Source organism: Vicia villosa, linkage group LG4 (genome assembly GCF_029867415.1).
Source record: "Vicia villosa cultivar HV-30 ecotype Madison, WI linkage group LG4, Vvil1.0, whole genome shotgun sequence".
Classification (NCBI taxonomy): Eukaryota; Viridiplantae; Streptophyta; class Magnoliopsida; order Fabales; family Fabaceae; genus Vicia; species Vicia villosa.
This window is the reverse complement of record NC_081183.1, coordinates 19,862,537-19,868,533: the sequence shown is the minus strand read 5'-3', so window position 1 is coordinate 19,868,533 and position 5,997 is coordinate 19,862,537. Positions and strand designations below refer to the sequence as shown.

The 5,997-nt window shown below is 31.3% G+C and overlaps 1 long non-coding RNA gene across 10 annotated transcripts; it reads left to right on the top strand.

The window, feature by feature from the left end:
- Positions 1 to 2,864: 2,864 nt before the first annotated feature.
- On the top strand, positions 2,865 to 5,626 carry LOC131598933 (uncharacterized). 10 transcript variants are annotated; one of them, XR_009282426.1, is made up of 5 exons: positions 2,865 to 3,302; positions 3,984 to 4,076; positions 4,194 to 4,287; positions 4,439 to 4,534; positions 5,205 to 5,626. It is a non-coding gene; the product is annotated as an uncharacterized LOC131598933 (long non-coding RNA). The 10 variants fall into 10 exon arrangements; XR_009282430.1 differs by having other exon boundaries at positions 4,175 to 4,244; positions 4,462 to 4,534; XR_009282424.1 differs by having other exon boundaries at positions 4,175 to 4,244.
- Positions 5,627 to 5,997: the final 371 nt, after the last annotated feature.

The following is a 5,997-nucleotide window of genomic DNA, read 5'->3' as shown; positions in this document are numbered from 1 at the left end:
CATACACTTAGCATTTAATGATCATTTATAACATATAGCACACAAGCCAATTCATGTTACTCACTCCATTCACAAATTCACATCATACATATACCAAAACACAAGTATCATGTATTGATTCATTTTCGATTCAAAACCTATCCAAACATCATTGAATAAATTATTAAAATTCATGGAAATCCATCTAAAATCATAAGCATAGAGGATCTCAAGTCAAAGAATTTAAGATATATATTCAAGAAAATGAAGATTCTCTCCCTTACCTTAAATCAAAACTCCCTCTTCTTCAAGATTTCCCCCAATTCCTTCTCTTTCTCTTCGCTTGAGCTCTCTTCTATTCTCTCTTTTCTCTCTTTTTACCAAATGATAGTATTATGAAAAAAATAACCTAATTCCTTAATATCTTCTCTTAAGTTAATGGGCTTAGTAACATACATTCCCTATTTACTTCTATTCTCAACTTAGGCCCAAGAGCTAGTATAACTCATGATACTACTAGTAGTCTAATTAGTCCAATTAGCACAAAACACTAAATTAAATAATTATCATACCAAATAATGATTAAATAATTATACTAATAAGAAAAATAACCATTAACTAAATAAAATAGAAAAATTGGGATGTTACAACAACCATGATGGGGCATGTACCATCGTTATTAAACTATAATAGCATTCCCTCAAAACTTGTGCTCGAAATCATCTAAAGCACCATGGTCCAATAATATCTCTCGAGATTACAATTACTCCAACAATTTCCTTTTCATTCGATCTCGTCATGAAAATTCGCAATCACTTGGTTTAACTCCAAACAGTTCACTTTAAAGATAACATCAAGTTAACCTAACATCTTGCTCTAATGATAAGTTGTAGTTATCCCCCAGGAAAACATTAGGACTCACACACAACTAGCACATCACTAGCCATAACATCACCCTCCACTCTTAGAGATGCGAACAACATGAGCACCTGATCCTTCTCTCACAAAGACACTTAGACCTGAATGTTAGACAAAATCTTGAATCTGTACTTCCTTCGAAATCGGGAAACAACGCGATCAGACCAATCTTTGCATTCCTGTAATCCACAGCATACTAAACCAATTGTTCACACCTAAACCATCACAAAGAAGCAAAAGATTCTCCCCCAGTTGCTTTAACCTCACGCTTGACAACAAGTGACTAGAAAAAGGAGAAGGCACTGACAGAGTTTCACACACATCAAGAATATTCAACTGTCTATCCATACTGACTCAATAACTTGGCCAGACGGACGACCTGCTCTGATACCACTGGTGTAACACCTTAATTCCCCAACGGTCTTTTAATGAAATCAGAGTAAATTATTTTCAAAATGATATACAACATTTAGGATGCTACACTTCATCAACAATAAAATTTGCTCAAATATGCATATATATATATATATATATATATATATATATATATATATATATATATATATATATATATATATAACATACTTTTCGGATGAACCAATAAACAACTTCAACTTCAACTTTATTAATGCAGCGGAAGGAAATCATGTTTATTACAAAAATATTCTCTGACGACATCGAAAAAAATTTCTTCATAATAAAATAGAGTTTATAATACTCCAACATAATCACCAAAATAAAATAACAAATAATAAAGTAAACAAGCGTTCATCCCCGCGGTGTTACATATCAGAGCACTGACGCCAAACCAAATAATAAAATATCTTCTTCTTTTAAACTCCGCATCTAAGCTACTTCAGGTCATCTGCACATTACCAATATAAAGGTAACAATGAAACAGAAGGGGTGAGAATTCACATCATTATAGAAATATATAATAATGAGTAATGCATAACAAACATTTACCAATCAAATTCATCACACTTCACATATTCATGTATTCAACATATTTCAATACATCTCATATATCAACATATATCATATTGCTCAAGGATTTAAAATACCAAAGATAATCAATCACGATTTTCAAAATGTAGCAATCAATTCAATTATCACATACCTTACACCAAAACACAACATTCACATCTACACGTGTGACTCCAATGCAACTCTATGAAACTCATGCATGTGGTACCAATCATGAACATCAGGTTCACCTCACTCCAAATTTGAGCCACCAACAAGAGTATAAGCTCCCCACAAAAGAATAAGCTTCCCATGAACGAAAAGTTCCGCTCTAGATCCCCATTAGGATTAGAACCACCAATCAAAGTATAAGCTCCCCATGAATGCAAGTGCAAAATAACCGATATATGCAATTAAGATCATCACCAAATCTTACTCATACTAGTAAATATCACATAATCCATCCACTACAACATTTATTGCTTCTACCAACACTTTTTTATGCAACATGTGCAAATTGTTGCCTAAAAAACGTTTTGGGGACAATTTTTGTATGTCGTCAAGACAATTCTCGCAACGCCTCACAAGTGTCCCCTAAATTATTTCTGGCAACGTTTTTAAAGCGTTCCAATAATTTATTTTTGACAATAACTAATAAATGTCCCCATAAATATTTGTGGGAACAATTTTAGATGGTTGCATTATTTCTAAGAAAAGATTACATTTTTCAAATGTTGCTTACAAATTTAATCAAAAAAAAAATATTGCAACTTTCCCTCAAAACATCATAAATCATAAACTTAATAATTTAATTTAATTTATTATAATAATATTTTTTTAAAATTAAAATTATTAAAACAAACTGTTTCTAAACAGTAAATTTATTATAATAATTAAAATATATTTTTTTCATGTGACGACTCACATATACAACTCATATACAATTTCTATTTCATTAAATTTATTATAATATTAACTAAAAAATATATTTCCAATGGGCCTAGTGAAAAACAGCGGTTCCTATTCGTATACCGAAAGCTGCGCACAAAGAGAAAGAGGGAAAAACTTGCGAACTAAAACCCTAATCAGAAACAACAAAATTATTGTCGACGGTGGTGTCGTAGAGTTGTGCATCGCCGGTCGTGTGCAGAGCTGCGCCGCGTGTTACTGTAGTTGTATTCTATATTTGCTTCAGTCGGTGGGTGTCGTATTGCAGTGCCGCGTTGGTGGTCGTGTTGCAGAGTCGGCACTCGGCCATCATTATGTAGAGTGTATTGTCGCTGTAAGTGTTGTTGAACCGTTATTGTCTTGCTGTAAGTGTTGTTGAATTGTGACCGTCTTGCTGTGAGTGTTGCTGATCTTCCTTCTTACTCCGTTGTCGTGTTGCTACCATTGCATTTCCGCCCTCGTATTGCTGTGTATTATTGTCTACTTTTTCTGTGAGTTTTCATTCAAATGTAGTAGGAATATTCACTAGTAATATGCAATGGAATTATACTTTATGAAATTGATTGACTCCTACATATCTCCTTTAATTGATTTTCTGGTTTTGAAATTGATTGACTCCTTGAATAATAGCATGCAATTGAATCATACTTTCTGAATTTTACATCTAGAGAGCCACTTATACTTAATATTCTGATTCATTTTAAACTAAACTTGTCAAATTGAGCAACAAACATTAAAGTTTTGAGTTCTTTTGCATTTTCCTGTTATTTTTTTCATTAAGCTATGTTATTTTTTTCATTAAGCTAGGTTTAATTTGAAAACGGGAGAATGTTTTTCATCCAAAGGCACTCTACTGTATTCCAATCCTAACATTTTCACAGCATGCTCTTTTGAAATTGCATAATATAAGAGATCTTTCTTCTTATGAATTTTCTCCTTATGCTCTTGTCATGTGTTTCCTTTCATTATAAAATTCTAATCATTTTTATGATTCTGATTCATTAAAACTAAGAAAATTTTGGTCTGTCTATATCAAAACATGGTGATTTACTCTTCTTTTTTTTTTTTGAAAATGATAACTTTGTTAATCATTTCAACTATCAATCCCACATGTTCTAATAGTCCCTTAACCATGCTCATTTTGCCTTAATAGAACATGTCTCTTTTTATAGAGACTTATTAGGTTCATTCATGGATGAGAAATCATGACTCATTGATTACAAAGACTTATTAAGTGCATTCAATATAGGGAACATTATGATAAGGTACTTAACACCATTTTGTGGTTGGTTTTCGTCCATTGGAAGTTATGCAAATCTTACACTTTCATTTAATGTGTTGTATTTTAATATACATTTGACAGTTGTTGTGTACTTGTACAGCACATCATAGTTCATTTTTCAAATGTTGATTATGAAAACAATGAACATCAGGTAAGAAGCATCTCTTTGATGGATGAGCTTAGTTATTGTTGAGGTTTGTGTATTTTTACAATTTATTGAGGAAAGATGTGTTGTTGCTCCGATTTGTTAGTCTACTTTATACATATATTTAATACTAGTTATTGATTTTCTTTTGTCACTATTATTTATGGCTAATTGAAATTATTTGGTTTGATGAAACATAGGTTCTTGAATTTGTTGCTTGCAGAATGGAGGATTGGGAGTGGGTTTGTTAAGCTATTGGTGTTAATGTTAGAATACCTCTTGGCTTGTAAGCTCAGGTATTCTGACTCTTAAAGTGTTATTTCTCTCTTTTTTTTTTCTTTTAAAAATATGTTTGATTTTGGGTTTTTAAGAGAGATTTGAGGGTATTGTAACTCTTATTGTATTGTGTTATTCATAACTAAGCAAATTAAAAACACAAGTAAAAGTAATACATTTTAGTTATTCAATAAAAGCTGAAAACATAATCCTTGCAGTTCTATGACAGCATCTTCAACTTCTTTTCGTCGTATCCGTTATTGCGGCGACGAAGGACAGAAAGTGATAACATAGAGTCCTGCATCTATTAATACTACTAGTATCATCATAAGCATAATTGTAATAGTATATATATATATATATATATATATATATATATATATATATATATATATATATATATATATATATATATATATATATATATATATATATATATATATATATATATATATATATACATACATACACACACTATTACAGTATAGATGTATATGTAATGAACGTTACTTTGCTTTTAAATTGATTTAGTTTATTGAGAAATTATGTCCCACTATTACAGTAGAAATTATGTCCCATAATTTATAATCTTTTGTTAAAATAGAAGAACATTTCCCCAATTAATTAGGATTTTTGCTTTTAAATTGGTTTTGTTTATGGAGAACACCTTTCATTTTCTTATGCATTCAGGTATCAATGAAGATAAAAGAGGACGACAATGTTAAGTGACGAATTTTAAGAGGACGGCCGCGCAAGTAATGAACATCGAGAGAATGACGTAGGAGATGAACATCGAGAATGATCTAGGTGATGAACATCAAGAGGACGACACCTGTGTTGAAGAGGATGATGGAGATTACGATGAGTTCGACAAATTTATATGAATTGGATGATGTTGTTTTAGGCTTGTGCTTACGCATTAAATTTAAAGAAACCATATATTTTGTCATTTTGCTAGACTTATAATCTCTAAGTATTTAACTTATATTATAAAGTAGTGTTAGACATTTTGTGTCTATTTGTGTGTATTCGAGCTAATGTTTGGGGATTTTATCAATACAACTTTTATGATACATGCAATTTATATTTGGTGCGATTCTCCTTTGAATTGTTTATTTTATGAAAAATATCGTAAAAAAAATATTCCTTATATAAATGTTTTCAAGTGTTCTCACTATTTCACTTTTAGGGAACAATTTATAATTGTTGTCAGATATGACAACATTTGAAAACTGTCCCCACAAAGTTTTCTTGATCTATCAAATTTAGGGGACATTTTTTAGTCGTTGCAATTTTTAACAACACTTTAAAAGCGTCGCCTAAAATGCCATGGAAAAACGTCCCCTTTTCCCATTATTTAGGGGACGATTTACGAAAGTGTGCCCAAAGAGCGAAGAAAAACGTTCCCTTAAATAATAGGCAACGCTCGCACAGAGGACGCCTGAAAAACGTCCCCTATTATTTTAGGCAACATTTTTCTTAT